This window comes from Oncorhynchus gorbuscha, linkage group LG24, assembly GCF_021184085.1.
Source record: "Oncorhynchus gorbuscha isolate QuinsamMale2020 ecotype Even-year linkage group LG24, OgorEven_v1.0, whole genome shotgun sequence".
NCBI classification, from domain to species: domain Eukaryota; kingdom Metazoa; phylum Chordata; class Actinopteri; order Salmoniformes; family Salmonidae; genus Oncorhynchus; species Oncorhynchus gorbuscha.
The window spans coordinates 38,094,197-38,118,889 of record NC_060196.1 but is presented as its reverse complement, the minus strand read 5'-3'; the positions used below and the strand labels follow the sequence as shown (position 1 = coordinate 38,118,889).

At 45.1% G+C, this 24,693-nt stretch overlaps 1 long non-coding RNA gene across 1 annotated transcript in view; it reads right to left on the bottom strand.

Moving 5' to 3' along the window:
- LOC124012921 overlaps nucleotides 1-20,442 on the bottom strand; it is a 38,213-nt gene extending 17,771 nt beyond the window's left edge. The window contains exons 1-3 of the long non-coding RNA XR_006834794.1: nucleotides 20,056-20,442; nucleotides 17,817-17,875; nucleotides 11,182-11,347 (exon numbers count right to left, since the gene is read on the bottom strand). This is a non-coding gene — a long non-coding RNA (uncharacterized LOC124012921). The remainder of the gene's footprint in view (nucleotides 1-11,181; nucleotides 11,348-17,816; nucleotides 17,876-20,055) is intronic.
- Between the last annotated feature and the right edge of the window lie 4,251 nt (nucleotides 20,443-24,693).

Genomic DNA, 24,693 nt, shown 5'->3' with positions numbered 1-24,693 from the left:
GTCCGGTTAGCCATTGAATTTCATGTTCAGGTGTAAAAACTGTTGAGAAGCCTTTTTGTCCTAGACTTGGCACTCCGGTACCGCTTGCCATGTGGTAGTAGAGAGAACAGTCTATGACTGGGGTGGCTGGGGTCTTTGACAATTTTTAGGACCTTCCGCTGACACCGCCTGGTGTAGAGGTCCTGGATGGCAGGCAGTTTAGCCCCAGTGATGTACTGGGCAATACGCACTACCCTCTGTAGTGCCTTGCGGTCAGAGGCCGAGCAATTTCCGTACCAGGCAGTGATGCAACCAGTCATGCTCTCGATGTTGCAGAACCTTTTGAGGATCTCAGGACCCATGCAAAACTTTTAAGTTTCCTGAGGGGGAATAGGCTTTGTCGTTCCCTCTTCACGACTGTCTTGGTGTGTTTAGACCATTCTAGTTTGTTGTTGATGTGGACACCAAGGAACTTGAAGCTCTCAACCTACTCCACTTACAGCCCCGTCGATGAGAATGGGGGCTCGCTCGGTCCTCCTTTTCCTGTAGTCCACAATCATCTCCTTTGTATTGTTTATGTTGAGGGATCGGTTGTTATTCTGGCACCACATGGTCAGGTCTCTGACCTCCTCCCTATAGGCTGTCTCATCATTGTTGGTGATTAAGCCTACCACTGTTGTGTCGTCTGCAAACTTGATGGTGTTGGAGTCATGCCTGGCCATGTAGTCATGGGTGAACAGGGAGTACAAGAGGGAACAGAGCACACACCCCTGAGGGGCCCCAGTGTTGAGGATCAGCGTGGCAAATGTGTTGCTACCTACCCTCACCACCTGGGGGCGGCTCGTCAGAAAGTCCTGGATCCAGTTGCAGAGGGAGGTGTTTAGTCCCAGGATCCTTAGTTTAGTGATGAGCTTTGAGGGCACTATGGTGTTGAATGCTGAGCTGTAGTCAATGAATAGCATTCTCACATAAGTGTTCCTTTTGTCCAGGTGGGAAAGGGCAGTGTGGAGTGCAATAGAGATTGCATCATCTGTGGATCTGTTTGGGCAGTATGCAAATTGGAGTGGTTCTAGGGTTTCTGGGATAATGGTGTTGATGTGAGCCATTACCAACCTTTCAAAGCACTTCATGGCTATGGACGTGAGTGCTATGGGTCTGTAGTCATTTAGACAGGTTGCCTTTGTGTTATTGGCCACAGAGACTACGGTGGTCTGCTTGAAACATGTTGGTATTACAGAATCAATCAGGGACATGTTGAAAATGTCAGTGAAGACACCTTCAAGTTGGTCAGCACATGCCCGGAGCACACGTCATGGTAATCAGTCTGGCACCGCAGCCTTGTTGTGTATGTTGACCTGTTTAAAGGTCTTACTCACGTTAGCTACGGAGAGCGTGAGCACACAGTCATCCGGAACAGCTGATGCTCTCATGCATGCCTCGGTGTTGCTTGCCTCGAAGCGAGCATATAAGTGATTTAGCTCATCTGGTAGGCTCGTGTCACTGGGCAGCCCGCGGCTGTACTTCCCTTTGTAGTCTGTAATAGTTTGCAAGCCCTGCCACATAAGACGAGCATCGGAGCCGGTGTAGTATGATTGAATCTTAGCCCTGTATCGACGCATTGCCTGTTTGACGGTTCGTCGCAGGGCATAGCAGGATTTCTTGTAAGCTTCCGGGTTAGAGTCCCGCACTTTGAAAGCGGCAGCTCTACACTTTAGCTCAGTGTGGATGTTGCCTGTAATCCATGGCTTCTGGTTGAAGTATGTACGTACAGTCACTGTGGGGACGACGTCCTCGATGCACTTATTCATAAAGCCAGTGACTGATGTGGTGTACTCTTCAATGCCATCGGATAAATCCGAGAACTGTGATAGCAAAACAGTCCTGCAGTTTAGCATCTGCTTCATCTGACCACCTTTTTTATATAATATTATAGACGGAGTCACTGGTGCTTCCTTCTTTAATTTTTGTTTTAAAGCAGGAATCAGGAGGATAGAGTTGTGGTAGGATTTACCAAATGGAGGGCGAGGGATAGCTTTGTACCCGTCTCTGTGTGTGGAGTACAGGTGATCTAGAATCATTTTTCCTCTGGTTGCACATTTAACATTTTGATAGAAATTTGGTAGAACTGATTTAAGTTTCCCTGCATTAAAGTCTCCGGCCACTAGGATCGCCGCCTCTGGGTGAGTGGTTTCCTGTTTGCTTATTTCCTTATACAGCTGACTGAGTGCGGTCTTAGTGCCAGCAGCTGTCTGTGGTGGTAAATAAACAGCCTCGAAGACCCCCCCCCCCGTTTTACCAGAGTGTGCTGTTCCATCTTGCCGGTGCAGCATATATCCCGCTAGCTGAATATCCATGTCATCATTCAGCCACGATTCCATGAAACATAGGATATTACAGTTTTTGATGTCCCGTTGGTAGGATTTTCGTGATCGTACCTCGTCTAATTTATTGTCCAATGATTGCACGTTGGCGAGCAGTATTGACGGTAACGGCAACTTTCCCAGTCGCCTTCTCCGGGTCCTGACGAGGCATCCGGCTCTTTGTCCTCTATACCTGCGTCCTTCCTCTTGCAAATAACGGTGATGTCGAACCTGTGGGGTGTTTGGAGAATATCATGCGAGTCTTCCTTGTTGTAGAAAACAATCTTCATCTAATCCGAGGTGAGTGATCGCTGTCCTGATATCCAGAAGCTCTTCGTCTAATCCGAGGTGAGTGATCTCTGTCCTGATATCCAGAAGCTCTTCATCTAATCCGAGGTGAGTGATCTCTGTCCTGATATCCAGAAGCTCTTCGTCTAATCCGAGGTGAGTGATCGCTGTCCTGATATCCAGAAGTTCTTCATCTAATCCGAGGTGAGTGATCGCTGTCCTGATATCCAGAAGCTCTTTGTCTAATCCGAGGTGAGTGATCGCTGTCCTGATATCCTGAAGCTCTTTGTCTAATCCGAGGTGAGTGATCTCTGTCCTGATATCCAGAAGCTCTTTGTCTAATCCGAGGTGAGTGATCGCTGTCCTGATATCCAGAAGCTCTTTGTCTAATCCGAGGTGAGTGATCGCTGTCCTGATATCCAGAAGCTCTTTGTCTATTCCGAGGTGAGTGATCTCTGTCCTGATATCCTGAAGCTCTTTGTCTAATCCGAGGTGAGTGATCGCTGTCCTGATATCCAGAAGCTCTTCGTCTAATCCGAGGTGAGTGATCGCTGTCCTGATATCCTGAAGCTCTTTGTCTAATCCGAGGTGAGTGATCTCTGTCCTGATATCCAGAAGCTCTTTGTCTAATCCGAGGTGAGTGATCGCTGTCCTGATATCCAGAAGCTCTTTGTCTAATCAGAGGTGAGTGATCGCTGTCCTGATATCCAGAAGCTCTTTGTCTATTCCGAGGTGAGTGATCTCTGTCCTGATATCCTGAAGCTCTTTGTCTAATCCGAGGTGAGTGATCGCTGTCCTGATATCCAGAAGTTCTTCATCTAATCCGAGGTGAGTGATCGCTGTCCTGATATCCAGAAGCTCTTTGTCTAATCCGAGGTGAGTGATCTCTGTCCTGATATCCAGAAGCTCTTTGTCTAATCCAAGGTGAGTGATCTCTGTCCTGATATCCTGAAGCTCTTTGTCTAATCCGAGGTGAGTGATCTCTGTCCTGATATCCAGAAGCTCTTTGTCTAATCCAAGGTGAGTGATCGCTGTCCTGATATCCAGAAGCTCTTTGTCTAATCCGAGGTGAGTGATCTCTGTCCTGATATCCAGAAGCTATTTTTTGCCGTAAAATACGGTTGCAGAAACATTATGTACAAAATAAGTTACAAATGACGCAAAAAAACCCATAATAGCACAATTGGTTGGGCGCCTGTAAAACTGCTGCCATGTCTTCCAGCACCATTTTAGTGTGCCCTCAGAAAGGCGCTAAACTAAGTAGTTTAGAGCGAGAGAATCAATCTGCTACTCCTGTTCTTTATCCCACAATATCCAGGAGGAGAAATTGGTCATGAAACGTCATAATGACATAATTGTCAGGTTGTAACCTAATTCAGACACCAGATGACAACCGGGTAAAGATGTAGTTTTGCATTGTACAGACCAGAGGTCAGATCTTGGTTGTTATCTGGCAATCATCCCTTGAACAATAGATGGTCTTGTAAACTCTGGTGATCAGCTTCAAAGAGGCACTTCTCATCTGAAATCATAACTTCTGACAGCTCTAAGAAGAAAGACTTTAACAATGATTAACTCTGGGGTCCAAAGTGTGTTCTAACCCATAAAAATAAACTGTCAAAAACATGAGAAGTGAAGCAGAAAGAGAGGGTGTGTGTGCGCGTGGGAGCAGAGTGCCCTCTTGATCACCAAACCAGAGCTACATTGTGCTCCATTCCAGAGGGTCAATCACAATGATGCATCCATGGTCTTAAGCATATTTCCAGAAGGCTTTAGAGCCAGTCTGGTCCCGCTCAATAACATGGGGCCTATAGGTTCCAATACTATTTGTTTTCTTTCGAATACTTTAGCTGCGTTTCATTGAGCGGGCTTCATCGACGATGTGGCGAAGGTTGACATGGCTCAAGCCTAATGAGATAGTTGAACCATTGCTCTAACAAGGAGTGGAGATAACAGGGACAAGGGGACAAGCTATTGTTTACAGAACTAGTGCAACACTTTCCTCTCCCAAAAACACCCGTTCTGTCAGCAAACTCTCATTACACTCAATGCAATTGCGAGCTGCAGTATCAGGTCTCCCGTTTATTTAAAACGCTATGGTGCATTTACTCATAGCGTGTGTGACTGCTAGAGTAAACAATGACGATGGTGACAATGAGCTGAATCTGAGACTTGGAAAGGAGATGACAGAGAGAGAAGAGGAGAATTGGGGGTTGGAGTCCCCAACATGTGTGACAGCAGTAGAGGGGCAGCCTGTGCCATTATCAACAACCAACCATCACACATCAATATTTCAGCCCACAGCCTCTTGTAAGAGTGGGTACAAGACAAGGCTGTCCCCTCCTCCACATTCCCCCATCTAAACAGACATGTAAACAGCGCTGTGCTGTTGGTCACATCTCTTCTCCCTGCCTAGCCTGCACGTGCTTCTCTCTCTCTCTCCTACTGGACAGGGCCACGCACACACACAGAGAGACATGGCCTGCAGGCAGTGTCTGGCAACAGCACTGGCAGAGGGACAGTGGCAAAGAGACAAAAGAGCAGAACACACACACACACACCTCTTCCTGATGGTATAACTACACTGTAGATACACACACACACCTCTTCCCTCATTCTGAGGGTATAACTACACTGTAGACACACATACACACACACACACCCTCAGGATGAGGGAGGAGGTGTGTGTGTGTGTGTGTGTGTCTACAGTGTAGTTATACCCTCAGGATGAGGGACGGTGTGTGTGTGTGTCTACTGTGTAGTTATACCCTCAGGATGAGGGAGGAGGTGTGTGTGTGTCTACAGTGTAGTTATACCCTCAGGATGAGCGAGGAGGCGGGTGTGTGTGTCTATAGTGTAGTTATACCCTCAGGATGAGGGAGGAGGTGTGTGTGTGTGTGTGTGTCTACAGTGTAGTTATACCATCAGGATGAGGAAAGAGGTGTGTGTGTGGTATAACTACACTGTAGACACACACACACCTCTTCCCTCATCCTGATGGTATAACTACACTGTAGACACACACACACACACCTCCTCCCTCATCCTGAGGGTATAACTACACTGTAGACAAACACACCCACCTCATCCCTCATCCTGAGGGTATAACTACACTGTAGACACACACATCCACCTCCTCCCTCATCCTGAGGGTATAACTACACTGTAGACACACACACACCTCTTCCCTCATCTTGATGGTATAACTACACTGTAGACACACACAAACAATATCGCCGCACTCACCCTCTTACAGAACTATTACAAACATCACAGATAATTATATTGTTGTCCTGTTTTTGTCAGAGATTCAAGAGGGATCTTCAGTTCACTCAACGCGAGCCCTTATGAATAAAAGCCTAATTCATAGGAGCAATTGAAATCCAACTGAACCCATCATTGTGCCAGAGACCCTCTTTACAGACCCTCCATTAACTACTCTATGAAACGATCTCTTTAGAATAGAGTATTGCTGCCTAGCAAACATAAACAATATGTCTGTCTGACAAACTGTTCAGGAGAGTTACAGTACAGGTCACCACTGATCTAATAAGATCAGCCGTTGAGTCTCCAAACTTATAATGATCCTGGGAGGTGGAGTACATGGGTTAGTTCCAAATTGCACCCTACTCCCTATATAGTGCGCTACTTTTATCAGAGCCCTATGGGCCCTGGTCAAAAGTAAAGGACTACATTGGGAATAGGGTGCCATTTGACATGCATGGGTCTGTGGATCATAGTACTTAGTGAATAAAAATAAAAACCGTTGTCTTCCGAGGGAAGGACTCTCCTCTCATCCTGACGGTGTAACTACACTGTAGACACATACAGGAGACGGCTGCAGCAGGGGGATTGACATTGAGCAATCGCAGAGTGACAGGTGAGTCTGGAAGCCCTTCATTTGGAATTCCACGTAGGGAGTAATGAGTGTGTGTGCTTGTGCAGCCTGCTGTAAGTGGTGGCCTAGCGAGTTACAGCTGTGTGTGCAGCTGCTGTCTGTGCCCATCATCAGAGGGCTCACACACACGCACACACACGCTGGGGAGTGAAGGTCAGGGTAGCCTACCACAGAGAGGAAAGCAGCCAACTCATCTTCTCCTCCGTGCTGTGGAGAGGCAGAGGACTCATGTTTTCTATAATCACTGTGTCCTCTACAGTATACCCATCAAATAGAGGATAAATATTGGTCTGATGTGCTTGTGAGTGTGTGTTAGGTTGTTATACTCTCAGTGAAATCACAGGTCTCCTGGGAGAACCTTGACTGACACATTTACCAGCGGGGAAATAAACATCCATTCTGAAACTCACCCTGCCATAGGTCACTGTAAAGGTCAACAACCTTCAGCTTCTGCCAATCACTGACTGGGTTGCCATTCTTAGGTCACTGGCCTGGTCAATACAATACAGAGGAGTAATAAAATACTAGCATTTATTTATCTGCTCACACACACACACACACACACACACACGACAGTGGTCTAGCAACCAAGCTGACAAGGCCGAGGCCTCACGTCAATGTGAACTGAATTCACTGTACGGTGTTGAACTACATAGTGACATCTGACAAACAACATTTCATCTTGTTACAAGGACACTCCCAAACCTGTCTGTCCCCTCCTTCCCTTCACATGGGCCTACCTACAGTATCATCTTCCATACAGCAACTATTGGTCTTCATAACCACCTCATATCAGACAACAGGAGGAGGATGAGGCATTAGGGATCATGTTGATGGAATGGCTCTCTCCCTCCCTTTCTCCACACACACACACTTGAGTAACACACAAAGTATCTTCCCGGCTGGCGCTGCTGAGGCGAGGTAAGCAAACAGCTGAGGTAGAAAATAGGGAATCACAAAGCGTGGGCATCTGCCTCCCTACATCAGCCTCCATCACATTACACAGGAGCTCACTTAGTGGTGGGTGTATGTGTGTGTCTGGTTGTGTGTGTGTGTGGCCTCCATCACATTACACAGGAGCTCACTTAGTGATGGAAACATCAGCTTGTTTTTTATAAAAACCAGTCGACCACCACCGCAATGAAATCAGTTAGAAGATCGAGAACCTTCGCAACCACTACCATTCTATCTACAGTGCAGTCAGAAAGTATTCACACCCCCCGACTTATCCACATTTTGTTATGTTACAGCTTCATTCAAAAATGTATTAAATGTTTTTCTTTTACCCCTCATCAATCTACACACATAATGACAAAGCAAAAAACGGGTTTATACACATTTCTCCATCTCTCTCTACAGGACCACCCACCCAGGGTCTAGGCAGAGTGAGAGGGGGAGGTGGTCACCCATTGCCAGTCTGTTTTATAAGGGACACTCTCTGTTAAAGGCCCAGTGCAGTCACCATTTTGTATCATATTCTACAACAGCTGATGAAACTAACACTGTAAAAGTGTCAAAACATTTGATCAGTGTTATTTCCTGATAGTTGCTGGTTGAAAATAAAATCTACAGAGGACCGTCTAATCAGGAGTTTTGCATGGGCGTGAGTTGTGGCTTTCCATGGCGACATCAATATACGGTAAATTGGTTAATAGACCAATTTCAGTTGTCCCCTCCCCACTCAGACCACTCACAGAGAGTCCTAGCAAAACTATTATAGCTTGAGAAATATTTTTTTGCCAAAATGCTATTTTTGCTCATTTTAATGGAAATCTATTAGAGAAAGGTACTTAAATGTTACCCAGAAAAACGGCAGCATTGGGCCTTTAAATGGAAGAAGACCTCCAGACGTCTTAAGAGGGCCAGATAGGCAGAAGGCTGGTGATACAGAGGAGGAGGAAGAAACAGGAGAGAGAAAGAAAGAGAAGAAGGAGGAGTTTAAGTGCTTGACAATAATAGCCTCTGTTCCTTTCTCTGAGATCCACAGAAGAGAAAAGATATATCTCAAGCTTTATCTTGCAACTGAAATGTCACCTGAGCCTGGATTGTCCTGAGAGAAGTGAGTGAGTGGTAGTGTAACTGGTCAGAGGTCACTGATGAAGTAAGACAGTCAATCAGCCACTTCACTGATAAAGAACCAGCCAGAGTCATTTCACAAAGTGTGTTGCTTACTGTCCACACCTTTCATTCTATGTATATTAGTCCAGTTGACCAGCTGGCCGTAATCAAACTGTTTACCAGGTGAGAGTGGTTGTTGAAAGGGCTACACCTACAAAAAAAAAAATGTTAGTCACTTCACTTCCTGTACTACAGGATAGAAGTCCTGTCACTATGGGGGAGATGGGGCTCTCTGTCATTGTCTGACAAACCCACCCATTAGACTGACAGCAGACTATGCAGACACTGTGACGTTAGTCTCCTGGATCATTGTCCCTCTAGTTCCAAGATTTATTTTGTGATGGATAGAAGAAAGAAGAGATGATGAAAGCACTCCATATACCCCCACATATGTAAACAGACTTAGAGAAGCACACACCCACACAGCAGAGGAACATTTCAAACAATTTCTGTCTGGTCTCATTCCACGCCAACGGCTTTACACAGAGCGTGCTTGTTTCCACCATTCATAAGTGGGATTTTTTATATTTTGTCACATTTTCATTTTCTCCTGCTGTCTGATGTTTGTCTGTCCCCAGCCTTGGGTATGTAGACCCCCTTTGCTCTTGTGTTTCTGTTTTTTTTACCTTTATTTAACCAGGCAAGTCAGTTAAGAACAAATTCTTATTTCCAATGACGGCCTAGGAACAGTGGGTTAACTGCCTGTTCAGGGGCAGAACGACAGATTTGTACCTTGTCAGCTCGGGGGTTTGAACTTGCAACCTTCTGGTTACAAGTCCAATGCTCTAATCACTAGGCTACCCTGCTGCCCCAAAATGTTGCAATTCCGTGTTACAATTTAGCCAACTGGTGTCAGACTATGTCTATGTTGTCTGCTTCATTCCAAGCCATTGGCTTCAGACAGAGCAGGCTTGTATACAGATTACAATTTTGATCCAGTTCTCTTTGTCAGACATCAAGACATTAATTTGTCCCTGTCTGGAGTTCTTTCCCCAGCTGTGGGGGGGACTAAACTTTATAAAACCCCTATTTGTATTCCTTTGCATTTCTGTGTTAAAGACATTGTCTAGGCCTTCTGTCAGAGCTGTATGGGGAGCTGAACTTGCTGAGCTGCTCAAATAAGACATCATGGTGCCCCAGGCTAACTTTTCCTATCTTGACATGTGTCTCCCAAGTTGACGTGATAAACAAACAAGAGAGATCTGAGGCAGGCTAAACTCTAATAATTATGGGGCCCCACTGCAAACAAAATCACTGCTCATAGCCCCCATGGAGATAGATGTCACAAAATGTTTTACATTCTGCCTTCTCGCTCTGAAATCCCGACAGAGAACCATGGAGAAGCGGACGCAAACCCGTTTGGAGTGCCTGAGGGAGCAAGTATTTAAGAAAACTACCAACTGGGTCTAAATATGTACAATTCTGTTGGGGCCAGTTCTGAGGTTGTTGGGACAAGCAGCCTGGTCTCATAAACTAGACATAACATAGTAAACGAAGATCTGGTACATTAAAATTATACTGAACAAAAATATAAACGCAACATGCAACAATTTCAATTATTTTACTGAGTTACAGTTCATATAATGGAAATCAGTCATTTGAAATCAATTCATTAGGCCCTAATCTATGGATTTCACATGATGGGCAGGTGCACAGCCATGGTTGGGCCTGGAAGGGCATAGGCCCAACCAATCAGAATTTGTTTTTGACAGAAATTACAACTCAGTTTCATTAGCTCTCCGGGTGGCTGGTCTCAAACGATGATGAAGCCAGATGGTGATGAAGCCAGATGTGTATGTCCTGGATTGGTGTGGTTACACCTATCAGGTGGATGGACAATCTTGGCAAATGAGAAATGCTCACTAAAAGGGATGTAAACAAATTTGTGCACAAACTTTGAGAGAAATAAGGTTTATATGCCAATGGAAATTTATCAGATCTTTTATTTTAGCTTATGAACATGGAACTAACACTTTACATTTTGTGTTTATATTTTTGTTCAGTATAGTATGACATGTTACGTTTGGTATGGTTACATAACACAGAAGGTTACTTAAGGCAAAAGCTAAAGGGGGGTGGGTGGATGGGCATATAACGCGAACCGTGTTCGAATCTCATCACAGACAACATTAGCATTTTAGTAACTTTTCAACTACTTAGCTTGTTGGCTAACCCTTCCCCTAACCTTACCCTTTAACCTAACCCCTAACTTCTACCCTAGCTAATGTTAGCAAGCTAGCTGACGTTAGCATTAGCCACCTAGCCAAAGTTAGCCACAACAAATTTCAATTCGTAGCATATTGTACTTTTTTCAAATTCAGTGTACATTTTGCCATTGGATGATGGACATCCACAAATTAATACATACGATACAAAATGGCACCGAAGGAGATGGCTGCCGCTTTACGATCCTGGAACCAATTGTGCTATTGTGTATGTTTTTTCGCATTATTTGTAACTTATTTTGTACATAATGTTTCTGCCACCGTGTCTTATGACCGAAGAGAGCTTCTAGATATCAGGACAGAGCTTACTCACCACGTACTGGAGGAATACTTTTTCTTCAATGAGACGAACGGCAAGGATTTACTTCAGACGACCGACAAGGTCCTCATCCCCGACATTCGCAGGAGAAAGAGAAGGAGGTATCAAGGAAGAAGGTCCAGGTGCCTTGTAAGGATCTGTTGCCGAGAGGGTAATCTACCTATTAGCCAGAGTACAATCAATCAATAACAAAATAGACAAACTACGATCACATATATCCTACCAACGGGAAAGAATAAAAACTGTAATATCTTACTGTGCCTTGCAAAAGTATTCATCCCCCTTGGCGTTTTTCCTATTTTATTGCATTACAACCTGTAATTTAAATTGATTTTAATTTGGATTTCATGTAATGGACATACACAAATAGTCCAAATTGGCAAAGTAAAATGAGAAAAATAACTTGTTTCAAGAATTCTCTAAAATAAAAACAGAAAAGTGGTGCATGCATATGTGTTGCTATGAAGCCCCTAAATAAGATCTGGTGCTACCTTCAGAAGTCACATGATTAGTTAAATAAAGTCCACCTGTGTGCAATCTAAGTGTCACATGATCTGTCACATGATCTCAGTATGTATACACCTTTTCTGAAAGGCCCCAGAGTCTGAAACACCCCTAAGTGACACCACGAAGCAAGTGGCACCATGAAGACCAAGGAGCTCTCCAAACAGGTCAGGGACAAAGTTGTGGAGAAGTACAGGTCAGGTTTGGGTTAAAAAAACATATCTGAAACTTTGAACATCCCACGGAGCACCATTAAATCCATTATTAAAAAATGGAAAGAACAAAACTGCCAAGAGAGGGCTGCCCACCAAAACTCACGGACCAGGCAAGGAGGGCATTAATCAGAGAGGCAATAAGACAACAAAGATAACATAACCCTGAAGGAGCTGCAAAGCTCCACAGCGGAGATTGGAGTATCTGTCCATATTACCATTTTAAGCCGTACACTCCACAGAGCTGGGCTTTATGGAAGTGAGTCCAGAAAAAAAGCCATTGCTTAAAGAAAAAAATAAGCAAACACATTTGGTGTTCGCCAAAAGGCACGTGGGAGACTCCACAAACATATGAAAGAAGGTAATCTGGTCAGATGGGACTAAAATGTTGCTATTTGGCCATCAAGAAAAACACTATGTCTGGCGCAAACCCAACACCTCTCATCACCCAGAGAACAACATCCTAAGCATACTGCTAAAGCAACACTCGAGTGGTTTAAGGGGAAACATTTAAATGTCTTGGAATGGCCTAGTCAAAGCCCAGACCTCAATCCAATTGAGAATCTGTACGACTTAAAGATTGCTGTACACCAGCGGAACCCAACCAACTTGAAGGAGCTGGAGCAGTTTTGCCTTGAATAATGGGGAAAGAAATCCCAGTGTCTAGATGTGCCAAGCTTATAGAGACATACCCCAAGAGACTTGAAGCTGTAGTTGTCACGCCCTGGTCGAAGTATGTATGTTTTTTTTGTCTTCATTTATTTGGTCAGGCCAGGGTGTGACATGGGTTATTGTGGTGCGTTTTTGTCATGGGGTTTTTGTGGGGTGTCTAGCATAGTCTATGGCTGCCTGAGGCGGTTCTCAATCAGAGTCAGGTGATTATCGTTGTCTCTGATTGGGAACCATATTTAGGCAGCCATATTCTTTGAGTATTTTGTGGGTGATTGTTCCTGTCTCTGTGTTTGTAGTCACCAGATAGGCTGTATAGGTCTTCACGTTCCGTTTGTTGTTTTGTATTGTTCGTGTTTTTGTCGTTCAATAAACATGTATGGAAATTACCACGCTGCATTTTGGTCCGACTTTCCTTTGACGGACGAAAACCGTAACAGAATCACCCACCACACCAGGACCAAGCAGCGTGGTGACAGGCAGCGACAGCAGAAGCAGCAAAAGGAGGAATGGACATGGGAAGACGTTTTGGATGGCAATGGTTGTTACACTTGGGAGGAGATACTGGCTGGAAGAGATCGCCTCCCATGGGAACAGGTGGAGGCACTTAGGAGAGCAGAGGCAGCCGGAGAGAGGAGCCGACGATACGAGGGAACACGGTTGGCAAAGAAGCCCGAAAGTCAGCCCCAAAAATGTATTGGGGGAGGGCTCAGGGAGAGTGTGGCAGAGTCAGGGTTCAGACCTGAGCCAACTCCCCCTGTTTATCGTGAGGAGCAGCAATCACAGGACTTCTGGACTTGGGAGGAGATATTGGACGGAAAAGGACCCTGGGCACAGCCTGGTGAATATCGACGCCCCAAAGAAGAACTGGAGGCGGGAAAAGGGGAGAGGCGCTGGTATGAAGAGGCAGCACGGCGATGCGGATGGAAGCCCGAGAGTCAGCCCCAAAAATGTATTGGGGGGTGGCTCACAGGGAGTATGGCTACGCCAGGTAGGAGACCTGCGCAAACTTCCTGTGCTTACCGGGGGGCTAAAGAGACCGGGCAGGCACCGTGTTATGCTATGGAGCGCACGGTGTCTCCAGTGCGGGTGCATAGCCCGGTGCGGTACATACCAGCTCTTCATATTGGCCGGGCTAGAGTGGGCATCGAGCCAGGTAAGGTTGGGCAGGCTCGGTGCTCAAGAGCTCCAGTGCGCCTGTACGGTCCGGTCTATCCAGTGCCACCTCCACACACCAGTCCTCCGGTGGCAGCTCCCTGCACCAGGCTTCCTGTGCGTGTCCTTGGTCCAGTACCACCAGTACCAGCACCACGCACCAGGCCTTCAGTGCGCCTCGCCTGTCTAGCGCTATCAGAGCCTTCCTCCTCTCTAGCGCTGCCGGAGTCTCCCGCCTGTTCAGCGCAGCCAGAGCGTTCCTCCTCTACAGCGCTGCTGGAGTCTCCCGCCTGTTTAGCGCAGCCAGAGCCTTCCTCCTCTACAGCGCTGCCGGAGCCTCCCACCTGTTCAGCGCAGCCAGAGCCTTCCTCCTCTACAGCGCTGCTGGAGTCTCCCGCCTGTTCAGCGCTGCCAGAGCCTTCCTCCTCTACAGCGCTGCTGGAGTCTCCTGCCTGTTCAGCGCAGCCAGAGCTGCCAGCCTGCATGGAGCAGCCTGAGCTGTCTGTCTGCATGGAGCAGCCAGAGCTGTCTGTCTGCATGGAGCAGCCAGAGCTGTCAGTCTGCATGGAGCAGCCAGAGCTGTCAGTCTGCATGGAGCAGCCAGAGCTGTCAGTCTGCATGGAGCACCCAGAGCTGTCAGTCTGCATGGAGCAGCCAGAGCTGCCAGTTTGCATGGAGCAGCCAGAGCTGCCAGTCTGCATAGAGCTGCCAGTCTGCATAGAGCAGCCAGAGCTGCCAGTCTGCATGGAGCTGCCAGTCTGCATAGAGCAGCCAGAGCTGCCAGTCTGCATGGAGCAGCCAGAGGAGCTAGATCCGCCAGTCAGCCAGTATCCGCCAGTCAGCCAGGATCCGCCAGTCAGCCATGATCTTCCAGATCTGCCAGTCAGCCAGACTCTTCCAGATCTGCCAGTCAGCCAGACTCTTCCAGATCTGCCAGTCAGCCAGACTCTTCCAGATCTGCCAGTCAGCCAGACTCTTCCAGATCTGCCAGTCAGCCAGACTCTTCCAGATCTGCCAGTCAGCCAGACTCTTCCAGATCTGCCAGTCAGCCAGACTCTTCCAGATCTGCCAGTCAACCAGACTCTTCCAGATCTGCCAGTCAACCAGACACTTTGAGATCCGCCAGTCAACCAGACTCTTCCAGATCCCCTGAGCTTCCTCTCAGTGCCGAGCTTCCTCTCAGTGCCGAGCTTCCCCTCAGTGCCGAGCTTCCCCTCAGTGCCGAGCTTCCCCTCAGTGCCGAGCTTCCCCTCAGCGCCGAGCTACCCCTCAGTCCCGAGCTACCCCTCAGTCCCGAGCTACCCCTCAGTCCCGAGCTGCCCCTCAGTCCCGAGCTGCCCCTCAGTCCCGAGCTGCCCCTCAGTCCAGTGGGGATCTGGGTGAGGACTACTAGGCCATGGTCGGTGGCGAGGGTGGACTATCCTAGGACGCGAGGGGGAGGAACTAAGACATTGATGGAGTGGGGTCCACGTCCCGAGCCGGAGCCGCCACCATGGACAGACGCCCACCCGGACCCTCCCTATTGTTTTGATGTGTGTCCGGGAGTCCTCACCTTAGGGAGGGGGTTCTGTCACGCCCTGGTCGAAGTATGTATGTTTGTCTTCATTTATTTGGTCAGGCCAGGGTGTGACATGGGTTATTGTGGTGCGTTTTTGTCATGGGGTTTTTGTGGGGTGTCTAGCATAGTCTATGGCTGCCTGAGGAGGTTCTCAATCAGAGTCAGGTGATTATCGTTGTCTCTGATTTTGAACCATATTTAGGCAGCCATATTCTTTGAGTATTTCGTGGGTGATTGTTCCTGTCTCTGTGTTTGTAGTCACCAGATAGGCTGTATAGGTTTTCACGTTCCATTTGTTGTTTTGTATAGTTCGTATTTTTGTCGTTCAATAAACATGTATGGAAATTACCACGCTGCATTTTGGTCCGACTCTCCTTCGACGGAAGAAAACCGTAACAGTAGTTCTGTTTTTTAGTCTTATTTCTTGTTTGTTTCACAATTTTAAAAAAATGTGCATGTTCAAAGTGGTAGGCATGTGGTGTAAATCAAATGATACAAACTCCCCCAAAATCTATTTTCATTCCAGGTTGTAAGGCAACAAAATAGGAAAAATGCCAAGGGGGATGAATACTTTCGCAAGCCACTGTATGTTTCACCGAGTCGTGGCTGAATGACGACATGAATAACACACAGCTGGAGGGTTTTAAGCTTTCCTCCTGATTCCTGCTTAGAAGCAAAAACTAAAGCAGGAAGCACCAGTGACTCAGGACTGTTTTGCAAGCACAGACTGGAATATGTTCTGGGATTCTTCCGATGGCATTGAGGAGTACACCACACCAGTCACTGGCTTCATCAATAAGTGCATTGATGACGTCGTCCCCACAGTGATCGTACGTACATACTAGACGTCGACCGATTAATTGGAATGGACGATTAATTAGGGCCAATTTCAACCGGAAATCGGTATTTTTGGACACCGATTTGGCCGATTTATATATATATATATTTTTACACCTTTATTTAACTAGGCAAGTCAGTTAAGAACACATTCTTATTTTCAATGACGGTCTAGGAACGGTGGGTTAACTGCCTTGTTCAGGGGCAGAACGACAGATTTTTACCTTGTCAGCTCGGGGATTCAATCTTGCAACCTTACAGTTAACTAGTCCAACACTCTAATCACCTGCTTCACATTGCACTCCACGAGGAGACTGCCTGTTACGCGAATGCAGTAAGAAGCCAAGGTGAGTTGCTTGCTAGCATTAAACTTATCTTATAAAAAAACAATCATTCAATCAATCATAATCACTAGTTAACTACACATGGTTGATGATATTACTAGTTTATCTAGCGTGTCCTGCGTTGCATATAATCGATGCAGTGCGCATTCGCAAAAAAGGACTGTCGTTGTTCCAACGTGTACCTAACCATAAACATCAATGCCTTTCTTAAAATTAATACACAAGTATATACTTTTAAACCTGCATATTTAGTTTATATTGCCTGCTAACATTAATTTCTTTTAACTAGGGAAATGGTGTCACTTATCTTGCAACAGAGTCAAGGTATATGCAGCAGTTTGGGCCACCTGGCTCGTTGCTAACTGTGTGAAGAATATTTCTTCCTAACAAAGACAGCCAACTTCGCCAAACGGGGGATGATTTAACAAAAGCGCATTTGCGAAAAAAGCACAATCGCTGCACGACTGTACCTAACCATAAACATCAATGCGTTTCTTAAACTCAATACACAGAAGTATATCTTTTTAAACCTGCATATTTAGCTAAAAGAAATCCAGGTTAGCAGGCAATATTAACCAGGTGAAATTTTGTCACTTCTCTTGCGTTCATTGCATGCAGAGTCAGGGTATATGCAACATTTTGGGCCACCTGGCTCGTTGCGAACTAATTTGCCAGAATTTTACGGGATTTTGACATAACATTGACGGTTGTGCAATGTAAGAGGAATATTTAGACTTATGGATGCCACCCATTAGATAAAATACAGAATGGTTCCGTATTTCACTGAAAGAATAAACGTCTTGTTTTCGAGATTATAGTTTTTGGATTCTACCATATTACTGACCTAAGGCTCGTATTTCGGTGTGTTATTATGTTATAATTAAGTCTATAATTTGATAGAGCAGTCTGACTGAGCGGTGGTAGGCAGGAGCAGGCTCGTAAGCATTCATTCAAACAGCACTTTTGTGCGTTTTGCCAGCAGCGCTTCGCTGTGCTTCAAGCATTGCGCTGTTTATGACTTCAAGCCTATCAACTCCCGAGATTAGGCTTGTGTAACTGATGTGAAATGGCTAGCTAGTTAGCGGGGTGCGCACTAATAGCGTTTCAAATGTCACTCGCTCTGAGACTTGGAGTAGTTGTTCCACTTGCTCTGCATGGGTAACGCTGCTTCAAGGGTGGCTGTTGTCGATGTGTTCCTGGTTCGAGGATAGGGACGGAAGCTATACTGTTACACTGGCAATACTAAAGTGCCTATAAGAACATCCAATAGTCAAGGTATATGAAATAAAAATCGTATAGAGAGAAATAGTCCTATAATTCCTATAATAACTACAACCTTAAACTTCTTACCTGGGAATATTGAAGACTCATGTTAAAAGGAACCACCAGCTTTCATATGTTCTCATGTTCTGAGAAAGGAAGTTAAACGTTAGCTTTCTTAAATGGCACATATTACACTTTTACTTTCTTCTCCAACACTTTGTTTTTGCATTATTTAAACCAAATTGAACATGTTTCATTATTTATTTGAGGCTAAATTGATTGTATTGATGTATTATATTAAGTTAAAGTAAGTGTTTCTTCAGTATTGTTGTAACGGGCATCAGCTTTTTTTGGTCCTCCAATAATTGGTATCGCCGTTGAAAAAGCCTAATCGGTCAACCTCTAGTACATACCCCAACCAGGAGCCATGGATTACAGTCAACATCCGCAATGAGCTAAAGGCTAGAGCTGCCGCTTTCAAGGAGTGGGATTCTAGCCCGGAAGCTTGTAAGAAATTCCGCTATGTCCTCCGACGTACCATTAAACAGGCAAAGCTTCAATACAGGACTAAGATTGAATTGTACTACACCAGCTCCGACGCTCGTTGGATGTGGCAAGGCTTGCAAACTATTACAGACTACAAAGGGAATCACAGCCGCAAGCTGCCCAGTGACACGAGCCTACCAGACAAGCTAAATTACTTCTATGCTCACCTCGAGGCAAATAACACTGAAGTATGCATGTTCTGGACAACTGTGTGATTATGCTCTCCCTAGCCAATGTGAGTAAGACCTTTAAACAGGTCAACATTCACAAGGCCGCAGGGCCAGACGGATTATCAGGACGTGTACTTCAAGCATGCACTGACCCACTGACAAGTGTCTTCACTGACATTTTCAACCTGTCCGTCTGTAATACCAACATATTTCAAGCAGACCACCATAGTCCCTGTGCCCAAGAACACTAAGGTAACCTGCCTAAATTACTACTGACCCGTAGCACTCACGTCTTTAGCCATGAAGTGATTTGAAAGGCTGGTCATGGCTCACATCAACACCATTATCCCAGAAACCCACTCCAATTTGCATACCACCCCAACAGATCCACAGATGATGCAATCTCTACTGCACATAACACTACCCTTTCCCACCTGGACAAAAGGAACACCTATGTGAGAATGCTATTCACTAAGCTCATCACTAAGCTAAGGACACTGGGACTAAACACCTCCTCCTGCAACTGGATCCTGGACTTCCTGAGGGGCCGCCCCCAGGGGGTAAGGGTAGGTAACAACACATCTGCCACTCTCATCCTCAACATGGGGCCCCTCAGGGGTGCGTGCTCAGTCCCCTCCTGTACTCCCTGTTCACTCATGACTGCATGCCCATGACTCCAACAACACCATCATCAAGTTTGCCGATGACACAAAAGTGCTAGGCCTGATCACCAACAACGATGAGACAGCCTACAGGGAGGAGGTCAGAGACCTGTCCGTGTGGTGCCAGAACAACAACCTCTCCCTCAACGCGATCAAGGATTGTACCGGTACCCCCTGAATATAGCCTCGCTACTGTTATTTTACTGCTGTTGTTTAATTATTCGTTCATTATATTTTCTATTTTTTACTTATCTATTTTTTTCTTAACTTTTTAAAGCATTGTTAGTTAAGGGCTTGTAAGTAAGCATTTTACTGTTGTATTCTGCGCATGTGACAAATAAAATTTGATTTGAAAAGCCAAATAAATCGGACTTACATACGTAAAATGACAAAATGCTCTGAGACCAGGTTGTATACATTGGAAAAGCGCTGAAAGCGTTGCTTCATCAGCCCTAAAGAAGGCTCTCCATGTGCTCATCTAAAAGTGATAGACTTGTAGGCCACTGTCTCAAACAATAAATATATATATATATTTAATGATTATTTAAACGATAGGCCTAATCTACCTGCACATTCTCAGTCATTCCATTCTAAATGATTGTATTGCCATAGAAAGCCCACGGTAGAAACCACAGCTGGCTTGGCCTATAGGTGTCCAATGGGCTTATTATTGCGCATATATTTGACAATTGCTGTTTAGAAACGAATACATTTTGCCGATATCTGACCTAGGCTAATTCAGAGCTACAATTTATAGGTAAAAAGCATGTTGACGCATTATTCCATAGCCTATATTGGATTTCCATTTTTTTTAAACGTATGACAGTGTGACATTGTAGCCTACAACTATTCCTCCCACATCCCATACAGGTGGTTATGATGTGCAACAATATAACAACAATGTAGCCTATCTTTCTCCATCTCCAGTAGGCTACTAGAAGCACTCACCCTCACCAACTGGATCAGTGCGCGTGTCAAGGAAAAGCAGCGAGTCCAAAGTTATGACAACCCACACACCATCCTCCTCTCCGCGGGGCAAAAATGAAATTATGCCGCAGTGTGGTGTTTCCTTTTCTTACAACAGAATAACCAGATCAATTAACACCGACATCGGTCCGCGGCATCTTCTTTGGAGCGGGTTTTACGTTCTTCTTGTGGCTCAATGTACGCTTGCAGTGCAATTGAAAAGACCGTACCAATATTTCTGAAAACAGGGGCGCACAATGCGTACAGGTTTTCTAAACGTTAACAAAGGTGATATCCTAATTATTTTGTGCATTAGATAAAATATATTGAAAATATTATATATTATTTTGATTATACAAAGTTATGGCCAATAATAAACATGATCATCCACCCAAAATGGTCCTGGCGCAATTTTTTCCAATAGCGGAAATGAGAGAATGTGGTTTGTGTTTCGGGAACTATCCGGAGTCCTTATCGGATGGTGCTTGACCATAATAACCAACAGGTCTGATTATGGCGTACTAAACGACCTGTTTACGCAGGTCTTCAGGTTTTGTTGATAAGGGGGGTAATGAATGGGCTAATAATCATATAATTAATAAAGGATGAATTAGGCCTAATGAGAACCTTCTTTAGACAGCATAGTGTGAGATGTTATTATGTCAGCATTACATTGTTAACTTACATGCTATTCATTATGACACTAAGACGGTGCATTCTACTTACTTCAATAAATGATTTATATTATCAAGTAAGCCAACACGTCTTAGGCTAGTATGAATTTGCTACTTTGATTAGCCAACCAAAATGCCAAGGGGAAATCCCACCCATGTCATATATGTTTTACATGACAGTTGACTATATTATCTGTCTGATAACCTTGCAACCGAGAACCAATGATAACAATCTTTCACCAGAGACTAGATCTGCATCCCAAATTGCACCTGTAATTTTCATCATAGGTACACTTCAACTATGACAGGCAAAATGAGAAAACAAATCCAGAAAATCACATTGTAGGATTTTTAATGAATTTATTTGCAAATTATGGTGGAAAATAAGTATTTGGTCACCTACAAACAAGCAAGATTTCTGGCTCTCACAGACCTGTAACTTCTTCTTTAAGAGGCTCCGCTGTCCTCCACTCGTTACCTGTATTAATGGCACCATGTTAGTTTGTTTATGATGTGGACACCAAGGAACTTGAAACTCTGAAAAGTGCTCCACTACAGCCCCGTCGATGAGAATGGGGCGTGCTCGGTCCTCCTTTTCCTGTAGTCCAATCATCTCCTTTGTCTTGATCACGTTGATGGAGAGGTTGTTGTCCTGGCGCCACATGGCCAGGTCTCTGACCTCTCCTCCCTATAGTCTCGCGTTGTCGGTGATCAGGCCTACCACTGTTGTATCGTCTACAAACTTGATGATGGTGTTGGAGTCGTACCTAGCCATGCAGTCATGAGTGAACAGGGAGTACAGGAGGGGACTGAGCACGCACCCCTGAGGGGCCCCGGTGTTGAGGATGAGCGTGGCGGATGTTGTTGTTACGTACCCTTACCATCTGGGGGTGGCCCGTTAGGAAGTCCAGGATCCAGTTGCAGAGGGAGGTGTTTAGTCCCAGGCTCCTCAGCTAATTGATGAGCTTTGAGGGCACTATGGGGTTGAACATGAGCTGTCGTCAATGAATAGCATTCTCACATAGGTGGTCCCTTTGTTCAGGTGGGAAAGGTTAGTGTTGTGTGCAATAGCGATTGCATCATCTGTGGATCCGTTTGGGCGGTATGCAAATTGGATTGGGTCTAGGGTTTCTGGGATAATAGTGTTGATGTGAGCCATGACCAGCCTTTCAAAGCACTTCATGGCTAAAGACATGAGTGCTACGGTTTGGTAGTAATTTAGGCAGGTTAACTTAGTTTTCTTGGGCACAGGGACTATGGTGGTCTGCTTAAAACATGTTGGTATTACAGACTTGGACAGGGAGAGGTTGAAAATGTCAGTGAAACACTTGCCAGTTGGTCAGCGCATACTCGGAGCACACGTCCTGGTACTCTGTCTGGCCCTGCGGACTTGTGAATGTTGACCTGTTTAAAGGTCTTACTCACAACAGCTGCGGTGAGCATGATCACACAGTTGTCCAGAACAGCTGGTGCTTTCATGCATGTTTCAGTGTTATTTGCCTCAAAGCGAGCATAGAAGTAGTTTAGCTCATCTGGTAGGCTCGTGTCATTGGGCAGCTCTCGTCTGTGCTTCCCTTTGTAGTCTGCAATGGTTTGCAAGTACTGCCACATCCGACAAGCGTCAAAGCCAGTGTAGTACAATTCGATCTTAGTCCTGTATTGACACTTTGCCCGTTTGATGGTTCATCGGAGGGCATAGCAGGATTTCTTATAAGCTTCCGGGTTAGAGTCCTGCTCCTTCGAAGCGGCAGCTCTTGCCTTTAGCTCAGTGCGGATGTTGCCTTTAATCCATGGTTTCTGGTTGGGGTATGTACGTACAGTCACTGTGGGGACAGCGTCATCAATGCACTTATTGATGAAGCCAATGACTGATATGGTGTACTCCTCAATGCCATCGGAAGAATCCCGGAACATATTCAATCTGTGCCAGCAAAACAGTCCTGTAGCTTAGCATCTGATTCATCTGACCATTTTTTTATTGACAGTGTCACTGGTGCTTCCTGCTTTAATTTTTGCTTGTAAGTAGGAATCAGGAGGATAGAATTATGGTCAGATTTGCCAAATGGAGGGCGAAGGAGAGCTTTGTACCCATCTCTGTGTGCCATTTTAAATGCACCCTACTGAGTTAGAGTAATAAGGAATGATGCACATCAGAGTGCAGTGATATTAGCATCATTCTAGTGTGTTATCAATCTGAGAAAATAAATAAAGATTCAGCCGTTTTTTCAGAAGTCTAATGTGGATTTGCATCTTGCAGAAAAAAATAGAGTTATCCATTGATTCCTGGAGGAAGCAGGTCTGTCACCTTCACCTGCAATGCTTTGGTGCAACGTTCAATGAACTCCTGAGTCTCTCTCTCTGTCCCCCCCTCTCTCCCGTCGCTCTCTCGCTTACTCGTGCTCTCTCTGACGAGGATGCTATTGTGCCAGATGGAGGTAAACGACCCTAACTGTTTAGCACTTGGAGTCTGACCTTCAATCTACAGATAACAGTTCTTCTCATACATCTTTTCACTCCTTAGTCAACTGTCTGTATCTTTGCGGAAAGGGAAGGTTAAAGGCCCAGTGCAGTCAAAAATGAGAAATAGTAGAAAAATATTTTCCCCGACACGCCCTATTGCTGCTTGCACCGCGTCGGAGGAAATGACACATTATAGTCACAGAACGTCTTGACTTTTTGGTAGTAATGGGAAACCGAAGTTTCCTGAAGCCTTCATGGCTTTCACCAAACTGCGCAGAAAAACGGTTCATTACTCAAAGCTTTTAACGCAATGCACATTAGTGACATCTGTTGGTCAGGAATAAACATGTTTGATGCTTATAATATACGTTTCTCCCCCTACATTCATCAAAACTTAGTGACGCAATGGATAAGTGTGAATTTTAAAAACTGAAGTTAGTTTGAATGTGGGCTTCCTGTCCAGTGGCGGAACTAGAGTTTTAGACATGGGGTGGCAAAGGCTACTTCAGGGTGTCCATAGACCATGACAGACAATTAGTGTGTAACCCTAACCTGGCATCGAAGGAGCATGAATGAATCCTATGATTGCTGATTGGAGGTAGAAGTGATAATTCACTTAACTCAGAGTTCTTCAATGTGACAGATAGTATGGTCCAAAAGGGTTACTTCACTTGAATTCTTTAACATACTATGAATTTGTGTGCTACAAAAAGTGCATAGTTTATTTACAAAAAAGTACATTTACAACAAAACACACTGCAATTTGACATACCAGGTATCAAGCAGAAATGGACTTGAAAAATAAAAACAAGTTTGGTGCCCATCGATATTACAAACGTATAATAACATAATATATATAGCATAAATATGATAACTAATAGCAAAGAAAAGTTTTGGAATTGTCCTAATCAAGACCAAATTATATCCGTGTGACATGATACCCTTTGGATTTATGATTTTAGAATCTCAGTGTACTAGCTAGTACACAGTGCAGGTTTTAATCACGACCAGAGGGACCATCTAAGCACCAAATTATCCTAGGTAGATTTAAAACAGCATAATTCTGCAGTTCTGGTGAGAACTGACTAAATGTTTCACAAACTCATCCATGTTGAGGGAGCGTGACCTCCTTGACTCAACACTGAGGATTCCGAGGTGACTTAACCTGTCATCAACCATTGTTGTCCTAAGGTGGGTTTAAATCCGTTTTAAAGCTGAGAAGCTTCTCTCGCAAGAAGCACTGCTGACTGGTGTAACAAGAGAAATCTTACAAAGTCAAAGTAGCTAATTGAAGACCTTTTTATAAGGTTCTAGAAACACAACAAAGTCAAGGAGAGTAGACGGTCTCTCCCTTCCACTTCTCTCCTATCAAGAAGTCGCTTGGTTTGATGAACCTCATGTTTGAGGTCCTCTAAATCTGACTCAAAGTTCTGAGCAAAGGCAAACAGAGGCTCCTCATTCAAGAATGTTGTCCTCTTTGGGTTGA